Here is a 25578-nt window from a genome sequence, read left to right as displayed (position 1 = left end):
ACGGGACATTGCCTTAACAGTTTCTTGTTCATCGCTTTCCTTTACAACCGGACGGTAGTTTACCGAAAGATAATATACGGAACAAGTAAACTGGATGTGTACTTTCCGATACCGGGATAGCAGTGGATTACACGAACCTAAAAGTTTTAGCCAAAATATTGATCCACAAATATATTTTGCAACACCGATGATGGATCAAATCAGAAAACTTGTCTAGGGTAAAATCTAGCTTGAATTTTCAAAAGATCAAATGTTTTCATAAAGATCCAATTTCCTTAAAGGATCTAAATTTTTATAGTCATGTGGGACTGTAAACCGCCTTTCAAATGTGCACTTTGCTTTGGAAACCGAAAGTAAATCGGCTATTTGATTGCAAGTGTCGTTGTCCTAAACCCAAGGCAACTGTGGATGACACACCCACCTTTAACCATATCGTTACTATCATTGTTTATACCGCTCTATCAAAATCACTGATGTACAAAGTGTGAAGAATAAAGAAGTGATTCGTGTGATGTATTATATTATTTCAAGACTGTATTGCTTGAGGACAAGCAACGCTCAAGTGTGGGGATATTGATAAGGCTAAAAAGGAACATATATTTCATAGCAAAATCCCCCAAGAAAGACAAGATTTTAGTTGCAATTGTTCCATTTTCAAGTAATATTCGTTTATTTTAAATAAGTGCGAAGACAAAAGGCGAAAACGACGAATTGAAGACACAAAGGTCCAAAAAGCTCAAAAGTACAAGATACAATCAAAAAGGTTCAAATTATTGATGAGGAACGTCTAAAAATGACAAGAGTACAAGTTCCAAAACGCAAAGTACAAAATATAAATTTGTACGCAAGGACGTTCGAAAATCCGGAACCGGGACCAGAGTCAACTCTCAACGCTCGACGCAACGGTGTAAAAATTACGAGTCAACTATGCACAAGAATAAAATATAATATTTAAATAATTCATAATAAGAATAATATTAAATAATAAAAAGTTGTTAATTGAGCATAGTTCAGGGGTCATAAGTGAAAATTCAATTTCTAAATTCGCCTATAAAAGGCTTTGTAATCGTAATGTAAAAACACACCTTTTTCTATCTTTTTCTTATTTATCAATATCAATTATCAATATCTATATTCTATATCTCTATCATAATGTTAACTTAATAAGATATAACAATAATCTTAATTTTAATTTTAAATTATGATAATAATAAGATTTATGATAGAGATCGTTTGAGTGTGTAAGTCGAAATTCTGTCCATGTAACGCTACGCTATTTTTAATCATTGTAAGTTATGTTCAACCTTTTTACATTAATGTATCGTAACTAAGTTATTATTATGCTTATTTGAGCCGAAGTAATCGTGATGTTGGGCTAAAATATTAAGAAGGGGTTATTGAACTTTGGACCATAATTAAGGTTTGGGCAAAAGACCGACACTTGTGGAAATTGAACTATTGACTATTAATAGATGGGAGGTATTGTCTAATTGAGTGACAACTCATTGGAGTCTGTCGAACCTATCTTCAAATTAATTAACCTAATAATTAATAATGATTATGGTTGTCCTATTTAGTGATGTTCATATGGAATCTGTTATAATCATTTAATTAATCAATTGGGTTGGGTAATTGATTATTCATTCTGATCAAGTGGATGAATTAATATTCATAAACTAATTAAAACAGGGGTGAATTACATACAGTGATAACTGGTGTAATTGTTGACAGAAGTGATAACTGCGTCACAGTTTAAATCCTTAATCAGTTGGAATATTTGACTTCGGGTATAAGGGTAATTTGACGAGGATACTCGCACTTTATTTTTATGACCGATGAACTATTATGGACAAAAACCAGATAGACGTATCAAATAAACCAGGACAAAGGACAATTAACCCATGGTAATAAATTAAAATCAACACGTCAAACATCATGATTACGGAAGTTTAAATAAGCATAATTCTTTTATTATATTTCTCATCGTATCTTTATTTACTGTCATTTTATTACTCTCAATTTTATTTACTGTCATTTTATTTATTGTCATTATTTTACGCACTTTAATTATCGTCATTTATCTTTACGCTTAAAATATAGAATCGACAAACCGGTCATTAAACGGTAAAACCCCCCTTTTATAATAATATTACTACTTATATAATTATATATATTTTGTATAAATATAGTTAAAAATATAGTAAGTATCACCAGCTCCCTGTGGAACGAACCGGACTTACTAAAAACTACACTACTCTACGATTAGGTACACTGCCTATAGTGTTGTAGCAAGGTTTAGGTATATCCCATCCGTAAATTAATAAAACTTGTGTCATATTTTGTAGTATTTTGTATTAAAAATAATACTATTTCGTACCCTCACGCTACATCATCAGTAACAATAGACCACAAGATTTCATATTTCAATATACATCCCATACATAGAGATAAAAATCATTCATATGGTGAACACCTGGTAACCGACATTAACAAGATGCATATATATAAGAATATCCCCATCATTCCGGGACACCCTTCGGATATGATATAAATTTCGAAGTACTAAAGCATCCGGTACTTTGGATGGGGTTTATTAGGCCCAATAGATCTATCTTTAGGATTCGCGTCAATTAGGGTGTCTGTTCCCTAATTTTTAGATTACCAGACTTAATAAAAAGGGGCATATTCGATTTCGATAATTCAACCATAGAATGTAGTTTCACGTACTTGTGTCTATTTTGTAAATCATTTATAAAACCTGCATGTATTCTCATCCCAAAAATATTAGATTTTAAAAGTGGGACTATAACTCACTTTCACAGATTTTTACTTCGTCGGGAAGTAAGACTTGGCCACTAGTTGATTCACGAACCTATAACAGTATATACATATAAATCAAAGTATGTTCAAAATATATTTACAACACTTTTAATATATTTTGATGTTTTAAGTTTATTAAGTCAGCTGTCCTCGTTAGTAACCTACAACTAGTCGTCCACAGTTAGATGTACAGAAATAAATCGATAAATATTATCTTGAATCAATCCACGACCCAGTGTATATGTATCTCAGTATTGATCACAACTCAAACTATATATATTTTGGAATCAACCTCAACCCTGTATAGCTAACTCCAACATTCACATATAGAGTGTCTATGGTTGTTCCGAAATATATATATAGATGTGTCGACATGATAGGTCGAAACATTGTATACGTGTCTATGGTATCTCAAGATTACATAATATACAATACAAGTTGATTAAGTTATGGTTGGAATAGATTTGTTACCAATTTTCACGTAGCTAAAATGAGAAAAATTATCCAATCTTGTTTTACCCATAACTTCTTCATTTTAAATCCGTTTTGAGTGAATCAAATTGCTATGGTTTCATATTGAACTCTATTTTATGAATCTAAACAGAAAAATTATAGGTTTATAGTCAGAAAAATAAGTTACAAGTCGTTTTTTTAAAGGTAGCCATTTCAGTCGAAAGAACGACGTCTAGATGACCATTTTAGAAAACATACTTCCACTTTGAGTTTAACCATAATTTTTGGATATAGTTTCATGTTCATAATAAAAATCATTTTCTCAGAATAACAACTTTTAAATCAAAGTTTATCATAGTTTTTAATTAACTAACCCAAAATAGCCCGCGGTGTTACTACGACGGCGTAAATCCAGTTTTACGGTGTTTTTCGTGTTTCCAGGTTTTAAATCATTAAGTTAGCATATCATATAGATATAGAACATGTGTTTAGTTGATTTTAAAAGTCAAGTTAGAAGGATTAACTTTTGTTTGCGAACAAGTTTAGAATTAACTAAACTATGTTCTAGTGATTACAAGTTTAAACCTTCGAATAAGATAGCTTTATATGTATGAATCGAATGATGTTATGAACATCATTACTACCTTAAGTTCCTTGGATAAACCTACTGGAAAAGAGAAAAATAGATCTAGCTTCAACGGATCCTTGGATGGCTCGAAGTTCTTGAAGCAGAATCATGACACGAAAACAAGTTCAAGTAAGATCATCACTTGAAATAAGATTGTTATAGTTATAGAAATTGAACCAAAGTTTGAATATGATTATTACCTTGTATTAGAATGATAACCTACTGTAAGAAACAAAGATTTCTTGATGTTGGATGATCACCTTACAAGATTGGAAGTGAGCTAGCAAACTTGAAAGTATTCTTGATTTTATGTAACTAGAACTTGTAGAATATATGAAGAACACTTAGAACTTGAAGATAGAACTTGAGAGAGATCAATTAGATGAAGAAAATTGAAGAATGAAAGTGTTTGTAGGTGTTTTTGGTCGTTGGTGTATGGATTAGATATAAAGGATATGTAATTTTGTTTTCATGTAAATAAGTCATGAATGATTACTCATATTTTTGTAATTTTATGAGATATTTCATGCTAGTTGCCAAATGATGGTTCCCACATGTGTTAGGTGACTCACATGGGCTACTAAGAGCTGATCATTGGAGTGTATATACCAATAGTACATACATCTAAAAGCTGTGTATTGTACGAGTACGAATACAGGTGCATACGAGTAGAATTGTTGATGAAACTGAACGAGGATGTAATTGTAAGCATTTTTGTTAAGTAGAAGTATTTTGATAAGTGTCTTGAAGTCTTTCAAAAGTGTATGAATACATATTAAAACACTACATGTATATACATTTTAACTGAGTCGTTAAGTCATCGTTAGTCGTTACATGTAAATGTTGTTTTGAAACCTTTAGGTTAACGATCTTGTTAAATGTTGTTAACCCAATGTTTATAATATCAAAAGAGATTTTAAAATATTATATTATCATGATATTATGATGTACGAATATCTCTTAATATGATATATATACATTAAATGTCGTTACAACGATAATCGTTACATATATGTCTCGTTTCAAAATCATTAAGTTAGTAGTCTTGTTTTTACATATGTAGTTCATTGTTAATATACTTAATGATATGTTTACTTATCATAATATCATATTAACTATATATATAACCATATATATGTCATCATATAGTTTTTACAAGTTTTAACGTTCGTGAATCACCGGTCAACTTGGGTGGTCAATTGTCTATATGAAACCTATTTCAATTAATCAAGTCTTAACAAGTTTGATTGCTTAACATGTTGGAAACATTTAATCATGTAAATATCAATCTCAATTAATATATATAAACATGGAAAAGTTCGGGTCACTACAGTACCTACCCGTTAAATAAATTTCGTCCCGAAATTTTAAGCTGTTGAAGGTGTTGACGAATCTTCTGGAAATAGATGCGGGTATTTATTCTTCATCTGATCTTCATGCTCCCAGGTGAACTCGGGTCCTCTACGAGCATTCCATCGAACCTTAACAATTGGTATCTTGTTTTGCTTAAGTCTTTTAACCTCACGATCCATTATTTCGACGGGTTCTTCGATGAATTGAAGTTTTTCGTTGATTTGGATTTCATCTAACAGAATAGTGAGATCTTCTTTAGCAAAACATTTCTTCAAATTCGAGACGTGGAAAGTGTTATGTACAGCCGCGAGTTGTTGAGGTAACTCAAGTCGGTAAGCTACTGGTCCGACACGATCAATAATCTTGAATGGTCCAATATACCTTGGATTTAATTTCCCTCGTTTACCAAATCGAACAACGCCTTTCCAAGGTGCAACTTTAAGCATGACCATCTCTCCAATTTCAAATTCTATATCTTTTCTTTTAATGTCAGCGTAGCTCTTTTATCGACTTTGGGCGGTTTTCAACCGTTGTTGAATTTGGATGATCTTCTCGGTAGTTTCTTGTATAATCTCTGGACCCGTAATATGTCTATCCCCCACTTCACTCCAAAAAATCGGAGACCTGCACTTTCTACCATAAAGTGCTTCAAACGGCGCCATCTCAATGCTTGAATGGTAGCTGTTGTTGTAGGAAAATTCTGCTAACGGTAGATGTCGATCCCAACTGTTTCCGAAATCAATAACACATGCTCGTAGCATGTCTTCAAGCATTTGTATCGTCCTTTCGCTCTGCCCATCAGTTTGTGGATGATAGGCAGTACTCATGTCTAGACGAGTTCCTAAAGCTTGCTGTAATGTTTGCCAGAATCTTGAAATAAATCTGCCATCCCTATCAAAGATAATAGAGATTGGTATTCCATGTCTGGAGATGACTTCCTTTAAATACAGTCGTGCTAACTTCTCCATCTTGTCATCTTCTCTTATTGGCAGGAAGTGTGCTGATTTGGTGAGACGATCAACTATTACCCAAATAGTATCAAAACCACTTGCAGTCCTTGGGAATTTAGTGATGAAATCCATGGTAATGTTTTCCCATTTCCATTCCGGGATTTCGGGTTGTTGAAGTAGACCTGATGGTTTCTGATGCTCAGCTTTGACCTTAGAACACGTCAAACATTCTCCTACGTATTTAGCAACATCGGCTTTCATACCTGGCCACCAAAAATATTTCTTGAGATCCTTGTACATCTTCCCCGTTCCAGGATGTATTGAGTATCTGGTTTTATGAGCTTCTCTAAGTACCATTTCTCTCATATCTCCAAATTTTGGTACCCAAATCCTTTCAGCCCTATACCGGGTTCCGTCTTCCCGAATATTAAGATGCTTCTCCGATCCTTTGGGTATTTCATCCTTTAAATTTCCCTCTTTTAAAACTCCTTGTTGCGCCTCCTTTATTTGAGTAGTAAGGTTATTATGAATCATTATATTCATAGATTTTACTCTAATGGGTTCTCTGTCCTTCCTGCTCAAGGCATGGGCTACCACATTTACCTTCCCCGGGTGGTAACGAATCTCAAAGTCGTAATCATTCAATAATTCAATCCACCTACGCTGCCTCATATTCAGTTGTTTCTGATTAAATATGTGTTGAAGACTTTTGTGGTCGGTATATATAATACTTTTGACCCCATATAAGTAGTGCCTCCAAGTCTTTAATGCAAAAACAACCGCGCCTAATTCCAAATCATGCGTCGTATAATTTTGTTCGTGAATCTTCAATTGTCTAGACGCATAAGCAATCACCTTCGTTCGTTTCATTAATACACAACCGAGACCTTGCTTTGATGCGTCACAATAAATCACAAAATCATCATTCCCTTCAGGCAATGACAATATAGGTGCCGTAGTTAGCTTTTTCTTCAATAACTGAAACGCTTTCTCTTGTTCATCATTCCATTCAAATTTCTTCCCTTTATGCGTTAATGCAGTCAAGGGTTTTGCTATTCTGGAAAAGTCTTGGATGAACCTTCTGTAGTAACCAGCTAGTCCTAAAAACTGGCGTATGTGTTTCGAAGTTTTTGGGGTTTCCCACTTTTCAACAGTTTCTATCTTTGCCGGATCCACCTTAATACCTTCTTTGTTCACTATGTGACCGAGGAATTGAACTTCTTCCAACCAAAATGCACACTTTGAAAACTTAGCGTACAATTCTTCCTTCCTCAATACTTCTAACACCTTTCTTAAATGTTCACCGTGTTCTTGGTCATTCTTTGAGTAAATAAGTATGTCATCAATTAAAACAATGACAAACTTGTCAAGGTATGGTCCACACACTCGGTTCATAAGGTCCATGAACACAGCTGGTGCATTAGTTAAACCAAACGGCATGACCATAAACTCGTAATGACCGTAACGTGTTCTGAAAGCAGTCTTTGGAATATCATCTTCTTTCACCCGCATTTGATGATACCCAGAACGTAAGTCAATCTTTGAATAAACAGACGAGCCTTGTAGTTGATCAAATAAGTCATCGATTCTCGGTAGTGGGTAGCGATTCTTGATGGTAAGTTTGTTCAACTCTCGGTAGTCAATACACAACCTGAATGTACCATCTTTCTTCTTGACAAACAAAACACGAGCTCCCCACGGTGATGTGCTTGGTCGAATGAAACCACGCTCTAAAAGTTCTTGTAATTGGCTTTGCAGTTCTTTCATCTCGCTGGGTGCGAGTCTGTAAGGAGCACGAGCTATTGGTGCAGCTCCTGGTACAAGATCTATTTGAAATTCAACGGATCGATGTGGGGGTAATCCCGGTAATTCTTTCGGAAATACATCGGGAAATTCTTTTGCGACGGGAACATCATTGATGCTCTTTTCTTCAGTTTGTACTTTCTCGACGTGTGCTAGAACACCATAGCAACCTTTTCTTATTAGTTTTTGTGCCTTCAAATTACTAATAAGATGTAGCTTCGTGTTGCCCTTTTCTCCGTACACCATTAAGGGTTTTCCTTTTCCTCGTATAATGCAAATTGCATTTTTGTAACAAACGATCTCTGCTTTCACTTCTTTTAACCAGTCCATACCGATTATCACATCAAAACTCCCTAACTCTACTGGTATCAAATCAATCTTAAATGTTTCGCTAACCAGTTTAATTTCTCGATTCCGACATATATTATCTGCTGAAATTAATTTACCATTTGCTAATTCCAGTAAAAATTTACTATCCAAAGGCGTCAATGGACAACTTAATTTAGCACAAAAATCTCTACTCATATAGCTTCTATTCGCACCCGAATCAAATAAAACGTAAGCAGATTTATTGTCAATAAGAAACGTACCCGTAACAAGCTCCGGGTCTTCCTGTGCCTCTGCCGCATTAATATTGAAAACTCTTCCGCGGCCTTGTCCATTCGTGTTCTCCTGGTTCGGGCAATTTCTAATAATGTGGCCCGGTTTTCCACATTTATAACAAACTACATTGGCATAACTTGCTCCGACACTACTTGCTCCTCCATTACTCATTCCGACACCATTTGCTCCTTTCGTTCTATTAACCCCTGGTCCGTAGACCTCACACTTCGCCGCACTATGAACATTTCTTTTACACTTGTTGCAAAATTTGGTGCAGAACCCCGAGTGATACTTTTCACACTTTTGGCATAGCTGCTTCTGATTGTTGTTGTTGTTGCGATTATTATTGTTGTTGGGATGATTGTTGTAGTTGCTGTTGTTATTGTTGTTGTTGTTGTTGGGCCGTTTGTTGTAGTTGCGATTGATGTTGCGATTGTTGGGATAATTGTTGCGATTATTGTTGTAATTGCTGTTGTTGTATTGGTGATTCTTATCACCGTTTTCCTACCACTTTCTTTTGACTTGCTTCACATTGGCCTCTTCAACAGTCTGTTCTTTAATTCTTTCTTCAATCTGGTTCACTAGTTTGTGAGCCATTCTACATGCCTGTTGTATGGAGGCGGGCTCGTGTGAACTTATATCTTCTTGGATTCTTTCCGGTAATCCTTTCACAAACGCGTCGATCTTCTCTTCCTCATCTTCGAATGCTCCCGGACACAATAGGCACAATTCTGTGAATCGTCTTTCGTACGTGGTAATATCAAATCCTTGGGTTCGTAACCCTCTAAGTTCTGTCTTGAGCTTATTGACCTCGGTTCTGGGACGGTACTTCTCGTTCATCAAGTGCTTGAATGCTGACCACGGTAGTGCGTACGCATCATCTTGTCCCACTTGCTCTAGATAGGTATTCCACCATGTTAATGCAGAACTTGTGAAGGTATGCGTAGCGTACTTTACTTTGTCCTCTTCAGTATACTTACTTATGGCAAACACCGATTCGACCTTCTCGGTCCACCGTTTCAATCAGATCGGTCCTTCGGTTCCATCAAATTCCAAAGGTTTGCAGGCAGTGAATTCTTTGTAGGTGCATCCTACACGATTTCCTGTACTGTTAGATCCAAGGTTATTGTTGGTATGTAGCGCAGCCTGTACTGCGGCTATGTTTGAAGCTAGAAAAGTACGGAATTCCTCTTCATTCATATTCACGGTGTGTCGAGTAGTCGGTGCCATTTTCTTCAAAATAGTCAAATGGAACAAGTTAATCATACAGAATATTAAGAGTAGTTAATAGTATTTCGTAGCATAATATGAACTCATTTATAAAAGCTTTTTCTTCATATTAGCGTTTTATAAGTTTAAATTCGGGTAGTACCTACCCGTTAAGTTCATACTTAGTAGCTAATATACAATTCAACTACTACAATTCTATATAAAAAACTGATTATAATAATATTTCGCGTTCAAACTTTTACACAATATTTTACAAACTTACAATACCGCTTATTTTACATATAGCATGAAATATAGCACACAATAAATTTGATACAAGATGGTTGTGAAGATAATTCTAGCTAGTACACAAGTCATTCAGCAAAGACAATAAAGACACGTAATTCATACGTCCAGAAACAAGTCATGCATTCTGGTTTTACTAGGATTACTTCCCATCCTTGGTCTTGTGGAACATAACCGTTATGGCCGTTGATAAGACAGCGTGTTGTAACGTCGTCAAAGGGACGAGGGTTACGTAATGTCCAACAGTCCCGTAACAATCTAAAAACCTCATTTCTTACCCCAATTACCGACTCCGTCACTTGTGGGAACATTTTGTTTAATAGTTGTAGCCCGATGTTCTTGTTCTCACTTTGGTGAGAAGCGAACATTACTAATCCGTAAGCATTACATGCTTCTTTATGTTGCATGTTAGCCGCTTTTTCTAAATCACGAAGTCCAATATTCGGATATATTGAGTCAAAATAATTTCTTAACCCATTGCGTAAAATAGCATTTGGGTTCCCCGCAATATATGCGTCAAAGTAAACACGTCGTAACTTATGGAATTCCCAATGTGATATCCCCCATCTTTCGAATGAAAGCCTTTTATAAACCAAGGCATTCTTGGAACGTTCTTCGAATGTCTTACAAACTAATCTCGCCTTAAATAGTTGTGCCGAAGAATTCTGACCGACTCTAGACAAGATTTCATCAATCATGTCTCCGGGTAGGTCTCTTAAAATATTGGGTTGTCTATCCATTATGTGTTTTTATACTGTAAAATAGACAAGAGTTAGATTCATAAAAAAAATACTTATTAATACAAGCAATTTTTACATATATCATAAAGTATAAGCACACTATATTACATATATTACACTACACGAATACAACTATCTTATTCCGACTCGCTTGTTTCTTCTTCTTTGGTTTTGGTTCGTTTTGCCAAGTTTCTAGGGATATATGATGTTCCCCTAATATGAGCCGTCGTTTTCCACATTGGTTTAGAAAAACCTGGTGGTTTAGAGGTTCCCGGGTCATTGTTACAACTTAAGGACTTCGGGGGTTGACGATACATATAAAGTTCATCGGGGTTGGAATTAGATTTCTCTATTTTTATGCCCTTTCCCTTATTATTTTCTTTTGCCTTTTTAAATTTAGTTGGGGTAATTTCTATAACATCATCGGAATTCTCGTCGGAATCCGATTCATCGGAGAATTGGTAATCCTCCCAATATTTTGCTTCCTTGGCGGAAACACCATTGACCATAATTAACCTTGGTCGGTTGGTTGAGGATTTTCTTTTATTTAACCGTTTTATTATTTCCCCCACTGGTTCTATTTCTTCATCCGGTTCTGATTCTTCTTCCGGTTCCGATTCTTCTTCCGGTTCCGACTCTTCTTCCGGTTCCTCTTCGGGAACTTGTGAATCAGTCCACGAATCATTCCAATTTACATTTGACTCTTCATTATTATTAGGTGAGTCAATGGGACTTGTTCTAGAGGTAGACATCTATCACATAATATCAAACGCGTTAAGAGATTAATATATCACATAATATTCACATGTTAAAAATATATAGTTTCCAACAAAATTTGTTAAGCAATCATTTTTCAAGTAAACACGGTCGAAGTCCAGACTCACTAATGCATCCTAACAAACTCGATAAGACACACTAATGCAAAATTCTGGTTCTCTAAGACCAACGCTCGGATACCAACTGAAATGTCCCTTTCTTATTGATTAAAAACGTTCCATATTAATTGATTTCGTTGCGAGGTTTTGACCTCTATATGAGACGTTTTTCAAAGACTGCATTCATTTTTAAAACAAACCATAACCTTTATTTCATAAATAAAGGTTTAAAAAACTTTACTTAGATTATCAAATGATGATAATCTAAAATATCCTGTTTACACACGACCATTACATAATGGTTTACAATACAAATATGTTACATCGAAATCAGTTTCTTGAATGCAGTTTTTACACAGTATCATACAAACATGGACTCCAAATCTTGTCCTTATTTTAGTATGCAACAGCGGAAGCTCTTAGTATTCACCTGAGAATAAACATGCTTTAAACGTCAACAAAAATGTTGGTGAGTTATAGGTTTAACCTATATATATCAAATCGTAACAATAGACCACAAGATTTCATATTTCAATATACATCCCATACATAGAGATAAAAATCATTCATATGGTGAACACCTGGTAACCGACATTAACAAGATGCATATATATAAGAATATCCCCATCATTTCGGGACAGCCTTCGGATATGATATAAATTTCGAAGTACTAAAGCATCCGGTACTTTGGATGGGGTTTGTTAGGCCCAATAGATCTATCTTTAGGATTCGCGTCAATTAGGGTGTCTGTTCCCTAATTCTTAGATTACCAGACTTAATAAAAGGGGGCATATTCGATTTCGATAATTCAACCATAGAATGTAGTTTCACGTACTTGTGTCTATTTTGTAAATCATTTATAAAACCTGCATGAATTCTCATCCCAAAAATATTAGATTTTAAAAGTGGGACTATAACTCACTTTCACAGATTTTTACTTCGTCGGGAAGTAAGACTTGGCCACTAGTTGATTCACGAACCTATAACAGTATATACATATAAATCAAAGTATGTTCAAAATATATTTACAACACTTTTAATATATTTTGATGTTTTAAGTTTATTAAGTCAGCTGTCCTCGTTAGTAACCTACAACTAGTTGTCCATAGTTAGATGTACAGAAATAAATCGATAAATATTATCTTGAATCAATCCACGACCCAGTGTATACGTATCTCAGTATTGATCACAACTCAAACTATATATATTTTGGAATCAGCCTCAACCCTGTATAGCTAACTCCAACATTCACATATAGAGTGTCTATGGTTGTTCCGAAATATATATAGATGTGTTGACATGATAGGTCTAAACATTGTATACGTGTCTATGGTATCTCAAGATTACATAATATACAATACAAGTTGATTAAGTTATGGTTGGAATAGATTTGTTACCAATTTTCACGTAGCTAAAATGAGAAAAATTATCCAATCTTGTTTTACCCATAACTTCTTCATTTTAAATCCGTTTTGAGTGAATCAAATTGCTATGGTTTCATATTGAACTCTATTTTATGAATCTAAACAGAAAAAGTATAGGTTTATAGTCGGAAAAATAAGTTACAAGTCGTTTTTGTAAAGGTAGCCATTTCAGTCGAAAGAACGACGTCTAGATGACCATTTTAGAAAACATACTTCCACTTTGAGTTTAACCATAATTTTTGGATATAGTTTCATGTTCATAATAAAAATCATTTTCTCAGAATAACAACTTTTAAATCAAAGTTTATCATAGTTTTTAATTAACTAACCCAAAACAGCCCGCGGTGTTACTACAACGGCGTAAATCCAGTTTTACGGTGTTTTTCGTGTTTCCAGGTTTTAAATCATTAAGTTAGCATATCATATAGATATAGAACATGTATTTAGTTGATTTTAAAAGTCAAGTTATAAGGATTAACTTTTGTTTGCGAACAAGTTTAGAATTAACTAAACTATGTTCTAGTGATTACAAGTTTAAACCTTCGAATAAGATAGCTTTATATGTATGAATCGAATGATGTTATGAACATCATTACTACCTTAAGTTCCTTGGATAAACCTACTGGAAAAGAGAAAAATGGATCTAGCTTCAACGGATCCTTGGATGGCTTGAAGTTCTTGAAGCAGAATCATGACACGAAAACAAGTTCAAGTAAGATCATCACTTGAAATAAGATTGTTATAGTTATAGAAATTGAACCAAAGTTTGAATATGATTATTACCTTGTATTAGAATAATAACCTACTGTAAGAAACAAAGATTTCTTGAGGTTGGATGATCACCTTACAAGATTGGAAGTGAGCTAGCAAACTTGAAAGTATTCTTGATTTTATGTAACTAGAACTTGTAGAATATATGAAGAACACTTAGAACTTGAAGATGGAACTTGAGAGAGATCAATTAGATGAAGAAAATTGAAGAATGAAAGTGTTTGTAGGTGTTTTTGGTCATTGGTGTATGGATTAGATATAAAGGATATGTAATTTGTTTCATGTAAATAAGTCATGAATGATTACTCATATTTTTGTAATTTTATGAGATATTTCATGCTAGTTGCCAAATGATGGTTCCCACATGTGTTAGGTGACTCACATGGGCTGCTAAGAGCTGATCATTGGAGTGTATATACCAATAGTACATACATCTAAAAGCTGTGTATTGTACGAGTACGAATACGGGTGCATACGAGTAGAATTGTTGATGAAACTGAACGAGGATGTAATTGTAAGCATTTTTGTTAAGTAGAAGTATTTTGATAAGTGTCTTGAAGTCTTTCAAAAGTGTATGAATACATATTAAAACACTACATGTATATACATTTTAACTGAGTCGTTAAGTCATCGTTAGTCGTTACATGTAAATGTTGTTTTGAAACCTTTAGGTTAACGATCTTGTTAAATGTTGTTAACCCAATGTTTATAATATCAAAAGAGATTTTAAAATATTATATTATCATGATATTATGATGTACGAATATCTCTTAATATGATATATATACATTAAATGTCGTTACAACGATAATCGTTACATATATGTCTCGTTTCAAAATCATTAAGTTAGTAGTCTTGTTTTTACATATGTAGTTCATTGTTAATATACTTAATGATATGTTTACTTATCATAATATCATGTTAACTATATATATAACCATATATATGTCATCATATAGTTTTTACAAGTTTTAACGTTCGTGAATCACCGGTCAACTTGGGTGGTCAATTGTCTATATGAAACCTATTTCAATTAATCAAGTCTTAACAAGTTTGATTGCTTAACATGTTGGAAACATTTAATCATGTAAATATCAATCTCAATTAATATATATAAACATGGAAAAGTTCGGGTCACTACATTAAATCATTAAGTTAGCATATCATATAGATATAGAACATGTGTTTAGTTGATTTTAAAAGTTAAGTTAGAAGGATTAACTTTGTTTTCGAACAAGTTTAGAATTAACTAAACTATGTTCTAGTGATTACAAGTTTAAATCTAAGAATAAGATAGTTATATATATATGAATCGAATGATGTTATGAACATCATTACTACCTCAAGTATAGTAGGTAAACCTACTGGAAATGACAAGAAATGATCTAGAGCTTCAAAGGATCTTGGATGGCTTGGAAGTTCTTGAAGTAGAATCATGACACAAAAATATATTCAAGTAAGATTACTACTCGAATTAAGATTGTTATAGTTATAGAAATTGAATCAAATTTGAATATGAGTATTACCTTGAATTAGAGAGATAACCTACTGTAAATAATAAAGGTTTCTTGATTTTATATGATTACTTGGAATGGATTAGAAAGCTTGAAAGTAGACTTGCAAACTTGAAAGTGTTCTTGATGTGTTCTTGAGTAGTTGTTTTGTATGTTGATCTATGTATGGATTTTTGAGCTAGATTGAGCTAGATTTTGATGAAGATGATGAAGAACACTTAGAAAATCAAGAGAGAGTTTGAGAGAGATCAATTTGATGCATGGAAGTTGAATGAGAAAGTGTTTGATGTGTGTGTAAGTTCATGTGAACTTGCCTTTGTCATATAGGCTCCATTAGTTTGATTTTTAGTGTAATAATTCATGCTAGATGTTAAATGATGGCTCCCACATGTTTAGGTGACTCATTAAGGCTGCTAAGGAGCTGATCATTGAGTGTATATACTAATAGTAAACACATCTAGAAGCTGGGTATCGTACGAGTACAAATACGGATGAATACGAGTAGAATTGTTGATGGAAATGAATGAGAATGTAATTGTGACCAACTTTGATAAGTATGAGCATTTTGATATGTGTCTTGAAGTCTTCCAAAAGTGTATTAATACATCTTAATACACTACATGTATATACATTTTAACTGAGTCGTTAAGTCACCGTTAGTCGTTACATGTAAGTGTTATTTTGAAACTTTTAAGTTAATGATCTTCTTAAATGTAATTAATCCATTGTTATTATATTTAATGAGATGTTAAATTGTTATGGTAACATGATAACATGGTGTATAAGTATATCTTAATATATATATATATATGTTAAAATGTTATTACAACGATAATCGTTACATATATATATTGTTTCGAAATCCTTAATTCAGTAGTTTCATTTTATGCATATGACTCTTTGTTAATATACTTGGTGAGATACTTACTTATCATAATATCATGTTATATATATATATATATATATATATATATATATATATATATATATATATATATATATATATATATATATATATATATATATATATATATATATCATAATGTCATTTTTACAAGTTTTAACGTTCGTGAATCGCCAGTTAACTTGGGTGGTCAATTGTCTACATGAAACTCATTTCCATTAATCAAGTCTTAACAATTTTGATTGCTTAACATGTTGGAAACATTTAATCATATAAACATGAATCTCATATAACATATAATCATGGAAAAGTTCGGGTCACTACAAAAGGTATAGATTGTATCTTCATTGGGTATGCTGAGCATTCCAAGACATATAGATTTTATGTTATAGAATCTAATGACTCTGTATCAATTAACACTGTGATAGAGTCTAGAGATGCAATATTTGATGAAAATAGATTTACGTCTATACCTAGACCTAGGGATTTGATTCAGAAATCCCTCACCAACGATTTAAATTAAGCGAGTGATGTTCCTGAATCATCAGTACCTAGAAGGAGTTCTAAGAAAGCTAAGTCTTTTGGATCTGATTTTCATCTATATTTAGTTGAAGGAAAAAGGGATGGGACTATGTCTCAACATCAATATTTTTTTATTGCTGAAGGAGATCCAAGGACTTTTAGTGAAGCCATGGCATCTAGGGATGTAAATTTCTGGAAAGGAGCGATTCATGTTGAGATTGATTCAATCTTGCATAATGATACCTGGGTTTTGGTTGATTTACCTCCTGGCTATAAATCTTTAAGTTGTAAATGGATCCTCAAAAGGAAGATGAAAGTGGATGGTACCATAGATAAGTACAAAGCTAGATTGGTAATCCAAGGATTTAGGCAAAAGGAAGGTATTGACTTTTTTGTTACCTATGCTCCTGTTGCTAGAATTTCCACTATTAGATTGTTGTAGCTCTTGGAGCTATACATAATCTTGTAATTCATCAAATAGATGTGAAAACTGCATTATTGAATGGTGAGTTGGATGAGGAGATTTACATGAAACAACCTGAAGGGTTTGTGATGCCTAGAAATAAAAATAAGGTGTGCAAACTGAAGAAGTCATTGTATGGTTTGAAACAAGCACCTAAACAATGGCGTCAAAAGTTTGATGATGTGATTTTTTCTAATGGTTTTGCAATAAACAAGATGACAAGTGTGTATATAGCAAATTTGATAATTTCGGTAAAGGAGTTATAATTTGTCTATATGTAGATGACATGTTGATTTTTGGTACTGATCAACACCAAGTTGATACAACCAAAAAGTTTTTATCATCTAGTTTTGAAATGAAAGATATGGGGGAGGCTGAGGTGATTCTTGGTATTAGAATCAAACGAGGAAATTGAAATGTCCCGTTCTTATTGTTTAAAACGTTCCATATTAATTGATTTCGTTGCGAGGTTTTGACCTCTATATGAGACGTTTTTCAAAGACTGCATTCATTTTTAAAACAAACCATAACCTTTATTTCATAAATAAAGGTTTAAAAAGCTTTACGTAGATTATCAAATAATGATAATCTAAAATATCCTGTTTACACACGACCATTACATAATGGTTTACAATACAAATATGTTACATCGAAATCAGTTTCTTGAATGCAGTTTTTACACAATATCATACAAACATGGACTCCAAATCTTGTCCTTATTTTAGTATGCAACAGCGAAAGCTCTTAATATTCACCTGAGAATAAACATGCTTTAAACGTCAACAAAAATGTTGGTGAGTTATAGGTTTAACCTATATATATCAAATCGTAACAATAGACCACAAGATTTCATATTTCAATACACATCCCATACATAGAGATAAAAATCATTCATATGGTGAACACCTGGTAACCGACATTAACAAGATGCATATATAAGAATATCCCCATCATTCCGGGACAGCCTTCAGATATGATATAAATTTCGAAGTACTAAAGCATCCGGTACTTTGGATGGGGTTTGTTAGGCCCAATAGATCTATCTTTAGGATTCGCGTCAATTAGGGTGTCTGTTCCCTAATTCTTAGATTACCAGACTTAATAAAAAGGGGCATATTTGATTTCGATAATTCAACCATAGAATGTAGTTTCACGTACTTGTGTCTATTTTGTAAATCATTTATAAAACCTGCATGTATTCTCATCCCAAAAATATTAGATTTTAAAAGTGGGACTATAACTCACTTTCACAGATTTTTACTTCGTCGAGAAGTAAGACTTGGCCACTGTTGATTCACGAACCTATAACAATATATACATATATATTAAAGTATGTTCAAAATATATTTACAACACTTTTAATATATTTTGATGTTTTAAGTTTATTAAGTCAGCTGTCCTCGTTAGTAACCTACAACTAGTTGTCCACAGTTAGATGTACAGAAATAAATCGATAAATATTATCTTGAATCAATCCACGACCCAGTGTATACGTATCTCAGTATTGATCACAACTCAAACTATATATATTTTGAAATCAACCTCAACCCTGTATAGCTAACTCCAACATTCACATAAAGAGTGTCTATGGTTGTTCCGAAATATATATAGATGTGTCGACATGATAGGTCGAAACATTGTATACGTGTCTATGGTATCTCAAGATTACATAATATACAATACAAGTTGATTAAGTTATGGTTGAAATAGATTTGTTACCAATTTTCACGTAGCTAAAATGAGAAAAATTATCCAATCTTGTTTTACCCATAACTTCTTCATTTTAAATCCGTTTTGAGTGAATCAAATTGCTATGGTTTCATATTGAACTCTATTTTATGAATCTAAACAGAAAAAGTATAGGTTTATAGTCGAAAAAATAAGTTACAAGTCTTTTTTGTAAAGGTAGTCATTTCAGTCGAAAGAACGACGTCTAGATGACCATTTTAGAAAACATACTTCCACTTTGAGTTTAACCATAATTTTTGGATATAGTTTCATGTTCATAATAAAAATCATTTTCTCAGAATAACAACTTTTAAATCAAAGTTTATCATAGTTTTTAATTAACTAACCCAAAACAGCCCGCGGTGTTACTACGACGGCGTAAATCCGGTTTTACGGTGTTTTTCGTGTTTCCAGGTTTTAAATCATTAAGTTAGCATATCATATAGATATAGAACATGTGTTTAGTTGATTTTAAAAGTCAAGTTAGAAGGATTAACTTTTGTTTGCGAACAAGTTTAGAATTAACTAAACTATGTTCTAGTGATTACGAGTTTAAACCTTCGAATAAGATAGTTTTATATATATGAATCGAATGATGTTATGAACATCATTACTACCTAAAGTTTAGTAGGTAAACCTACTGGAAGTGACAAGAAATGATCTAGCTTCAAAGGATCTTGGATGGCTTGAAAGTTCTTGAAGTAGGATCATGACACAAAAACAAGTTCAAGTAAGATTTTTACTCGAATTAAGATAGTTTATAGTTATAGAAATTGAATCAAAGTTTGAATATGAATATTACCTTGAATAAGAAAGATAACCTATTGTATATAACAAAGGTTTCTTGATCTTAGATGATTACTTGGAATGGATTAGAAAGCTTGGAAGTAAATTAGTAGACTTGAAGGGATTTTTGAAGTGTTCTTGAAGTGTTCTTCCTATGATGATTATAGCTTGATTCTTGAAGTGATTTTTGATGAAGATGATGATTAACTACTGGAAAAATACGTTCATAATAGTGTGTGTGTGTGTGTGTGTGTGTGTGTTGAGAGAGAATTAGAAAGAGAATTGAAAGTGAAATGGAGTGAATGATGAGTGGTAATTGGTGAGTGGTGAGTGGGGTTAAAAGGAGTTCTAGTTAGTTGACTAGCTCATGGTAGAAGTTAAAATTGATTAGTCATACATGACATAATCAAGAGTGGAATCCCATGCTAGTTCCTATTGGTATATACCCATAGTAAGTACGTTTTGAAGCTGTGTATAATACGGGTAAGAATACGACTAGAATTCTTGATGAAAGAAAAGAATGGGAAAGTAACTGTAACCATTTTTGTTAAGTATGAGTGTTTTGATATATGTCTTGAAGTCTTCCAAAAGTATTTTAATACATCTAAATACACTACATGTATATACATTTTAACTGAGTCGTTAAGTCATCGTTAGTCGTTACATGTAAGTGTTGTTTTGAAACCTTTAAGTTAACGATCTCAATTAATGTTGTTAACCCATTGTTTATTATATCTAATGAGATGTTAAATTATTATATTATCATGATGTTATGATATATTAATATATCTTAATATGATATATATATACATTTAAATGTCGTTACAACGATAATCGTTACATATATGTCTCGTTTCGAAATCCTTAAGTTAGTAGTCTTGTTTATATGTATATAACTCATTGTTAATATACTTATGGAGATACTTACTTATCATAATCTCATGTTAACCATATGTATATCCATATATATATCGTCATGTCGTTTTTACAAGTTTTAACGTTCGTGAATCGCCGGTCAACTTGGGTGGTCAATTGTCTATATGAAACATATTTCAATTAATCAAGTCTTAACAAGTTTGATTGCTTAACATGTTGGAAACATTTAATCATGTAAATATCAATCTCAATTAATATATATAAACATGGAAAAGTTCGGGTCACTACAGTACCTACCCGTTAAATAAATTTCGTCCCGAAATTTTAAGCTGTTGAAGGTGTTGACGAATCTTCTGGAAATAGATGCGGGTATTTCTTCTTCATCTGATCTTCACGCTCCCAGGTGAACTCGGGTCCTCTACGAGCATTCCATCGAACCTTAACAATTGGTATCTTGTTTTGCTTTAGTCTTTTAACCTCACGATCCATTATTTCGACGGGCTCTTCGATGAATTGAAGTTTTTCGTTGATTTGGATTTCATCTAACGGAATAGTGAGATCTTCTTTAGCAAAACATTTCTTCAAATTCGAGACGTGGAAAGTGTTATGTACAGCCGCGAGTTGTTGAGGTAACTCAAGTCGATAAGCTACTGGTCTGACACGATCAATAATCTTGAATGGTCCAATATACCTTGGATTTAATTTCCCTCATTTACCAAATCGAACAATGCCTTTCCAAGGTGCAACTTTAAGCATGACCATCTCTCCAATTTCAAATTCTATATCTGTAACATCCCGCGTTTTTCCGTTAAATTTATTTTAACACCGTCTTTTTTTTTTAAATAATATCTTTCGCGATTTAAATTTGTATCTTCATTAACTAACGTTCATAATATCCTCGTTATTTAAATATAACGTCACCCGTTTACTCGAGCGTTTTTAAAATATTCGTTTGGTTAATTCCCGCACCCGACTACAAACTCGAGGGACCATTTTTGCCATATGGCCAAACTAATCACTAGTAGTTGACTAAGTCAACTACTTCTCCACCATTCCCCACATTTTTAATTTCTTTTCTTTCTTCTTTTCTCTCAACCAAAAACTCAAACCTTAAATTCTTCATCATCTTCAATCATCATCCAAATTCAAGCAAGGAATCAAACATCAAAACAAATTGTACTTTTGGAATCCTCGTTTCATCCTCTTCGATTTGATACCAACCTCATTGATTTTGGGTAACATTTCTAAAACACTAAATTTCTCTAAATTCGTTTTAATTACTTGAAATGTTGTTAGTTAGTGACTATGGCTCGTGTATAACATGAATATATGATTTGTTTGCTTGATTTGTTGATTTTAGTGTAACTAGCTTGAAAATGAAAATTGTATGCTTAATCTTTGATTTGGATGATTAAAGGTTGTTAGATTGTTAAAGTTCATGTTTTAAAAGTGTTACTAGCATCATTAGCTTCATGTTGATATATAGATTGATCAAAGAAACTTCAAAAACGTGATTATTGATTTTGGTGTTGCTTGACTAGGGTTTGCTAGTTCTTGAAATGAATTTTTGGATGCTTGAATGCCATGGAATGTTAATTGTTAGTGATTAGTTGTAATGTATGCTTCATTACCTTCAAAACGGCATATCATATGTGTAAATTGGATTCCCGGAACTTAAAATGCATATTGATGAACTTGAGGCTTTGAAATGAACGTTTATTGATCACATGACGAGAATTCGATTGTTGTAAATGATGTTTTTGTTTGAGGATTTGTGTTTAGTTGTGATCCTTGTCAAAAGAGCTTTCCAACGGTATAAGATACGTCTTCTAATTGTTTGCGGTTTGCGTTTTGCGTTTGTTTGAAGTTTTGACCAAGACTTGAACCTTGAAAACGACCTGACACCAGACCATGTGTTATGTCGCGGCGCGACACCCCTTGCCGCGGCGCGACATTTGCCTTGTCCAGATTCTGTCCAACTTTTCCATTTTATCAAAAATGTTTGCCATGTTCTAGACCTCCAATTCACATGCAACTTGTTTTAACATGCTTATATATGAATAACTAGCATAGAAAATTTGTCCGAGACCCGACCCGAACGTGTTGACTTTTTCGTTGACTTTGACCAAGTTTGACTTTTAGTCAAACTTAACCAAACTTTTATGCAATCTTCCTAACATGCTTTTATACTTGTATCTTGCATGAAACTTGACAATTTGCTTCACATGCTACATAATCGAGTCGTGTCGAGCCATATGACTAATTGAACAACTTTGACCCTTCGTGACTATCGTTATTGATACAACCTTTGTTTAGGTCGAGACTAGCGTTGTCCTTTGCGCACATTACTTGTTGAAGTACCTATTTACACTTGCAATCAAAGGTGAGATCATAGTCCCACTTTTACTCTTTTTGAACTTATATTTGGGATGAGAAAACATAAACGATTCTTTTGAACTAAGTGAACACAAGAACGGGAAAACAAACATTCTACATACGAGTTTAGAACAAAATCCTCAATTCGATTATCATTAGTTACACTTGCCGGGTGTAAGCGAGAACTTATGTTATATGGCCATATGGGTTGACAACCCTCATCCTTGACGGTTCGCTACCGTCTACGGATGAAATATATTTTCGAGAATCAGTGTTTGTTCTAGCACTAAGTGATGGGGTATACAATGGAAGGAATGTTAAGCTTTGATAATTGGGTGCTCGTGAAACAAACTTTTGGAATGTATTACTATTATTTCATTGATGCAAATCTTGTGGTTCACTTGTACTTACTTACTTAAACCTATGATTTCACCAACGTTTTCGTTGACAGATTTCTATGTTTTTCTCAGGTCTTGCACGATATGTGAAACATGCTTCCGCTTACTATTTGATACTTGCATCCGATGTCGAGTATACATGCATTTCATGGAGCGTCTTTTGACTTTACTTTAAACCGTGTCGCCTAGATTTCAATCGTATCTATAACGTTGTAACTTAACTTTTGGTTGAACAATTCTTGTAAACTTTGAAACAATCTTTATTTTGAAATGAAGGCGACATATTTTGGTCAAACGTTATCTTAAAGACTTATAATCAGGTAATGGGACCCACGTAGCCGACGCCGTCACTTGACGATTTGTCGGGGTCGCTACAGTTGGTATCAGAGCCTGGGTTGTAGGGATTTAGAGTTCATTTGTGTCCACCCCGAGTCATAGGGTACATAGGTGAATCTAGACTACAACCGGCATATAGACTGAAGTAGGAATTATTTGACAAATTGTGCATTTATACTCGAACTCTTCTATCATATCTAACTCGTATTCGATCTTGATCTTACGTTGATAAATTTTGTTGATGCGCCACCTTGACTTTATGAAGTAATGTTAAATGCACATGAGAATCAGGGTAATATAATTTCCGGGATTATATTACGGTGATTCACATGGACGTTCCGACATTATGACGTAAAGAATTTAAGGCGAGTCAAGGAAAAATTTTCTCTCTATCCTTATTCCATACTGTGGTTAGTATTGTTGAAAATACTAACCAACGATATTCTTGTGTCATGAAGGAACAATGGCTCACCAAGGTCAACACAACACTCCTCTCGAAACTCTTGAACAAGCTCTTCAACGAATGATAACCACCGCCGTGGGTACGGCCGTGGCCGATCACTTTTCTAACAACAACAATCATGGAGCCGGTAATTCAAGCGAAGGTTGCTCCTACAAGAACTTCATGAAGTACAATCCTCCCACTTTCAATGGAACCGAAGGACCGGTTGCTCTCACCCGATGGTTCGAACAAACAGAAGCCGTTTTTAGCATAAGCGGTTGTCGGGACCAAGATAAGGTCAAGTTTTCCACCCCCACTCTCACCGGTATTGCTCTCTCATGGTGGAACACGTATGTACAATCGGTGGGTATCGATGAAGCCCTTACACTCTCTTGGACCGAATTAAGAGAAAGAATGACCACCGAATACTTCCCGCGCGAAGAGACTCGAAGGCTCGAACAGGGGCCAAGAAATTTAAAAATAGCCCGAGATGACCTCGAAGCTTATAATCAACGGTTTGCCGAACTAACCTCAATTTGTCCAAACCTCCGGGCTCCCGGGCCCCAAGGAGTTGAGTTTTACATGGATGGCCTCCCTAAGAGCATTCCACACGGGGTAATGCCATTAAGACCCGCCGACCTACAAGAGGCTGTGATGATAGCCCGCCGATTTATAAAAACGGTGGATGAAATTGAAGCGCTGGCACCAACGGCCGAGGCCCAACCAGTTAACAACAAAAGAAAACAGGAAGCCTCTCCATCAAGCAACCACAACCACAACGACTCCACCAAGAAGCCTTTCACCCCCGGCGGCAGGAAAAATTATGCTGGAACACGACCTTTTTGCAACACGTGCCACAAACATCATTATGGAAAATGTGGCGGACCATTTTGCATCAAGTGTCAAAGAAGTGGCCATGTGGCCTATAGTTGTAAGGGTGTCGCCCCCGTCGCTAAAAAGGTGCCCAGTGCACGCAGAAGGGGTGCTTGTTTTGAATGTGGACAACTGGGTCATTTTAAGAATGCATGTCCCAAGAAGAACGCCCACCCTAATGTACGCGAATGAGCTTTCAACCTTAACACATAGGATTCCCGGAACGACAATTAGTTACGGGTACGTTTCTTCTCAACGACTCTTATGTTTCATGTTTATCCGATTCGGGTATCGATAAATGTTTTGTATCCAAGGCTTTGGAGCCTACTCTTTGCACTCCACCCCTCCCCCTAGATATTACTTACGCCATTCAAGTGACCAACGGAAAACCATTGCGTATCGATAAATTTTATTGGAGGATATAC

Source organism: Rutidosis leptorrhynchoides, chromosome 8 (genome assembly GCF_046630445.1).
Source record: "Rutidosis leptorrhynchoides isolate AG116_Rl617_1_P2 chromosome 8, CSIRO_AGI_Rlap_v1, whole genome shotgun sequence".
In the NCBI taxonomy this organism is placed as follows: Eukaryota; Viridiplantae; Streptophyta; class Magnoliopsida; order Asterales; family Asteraceae; genus Rutidosis; species Rutidosis leptorrhynchoides.
The sequence above is the reverse complement of the archived record's forward strand: the minus strand, read 5'-3'. Positions refer to the sequence as shown.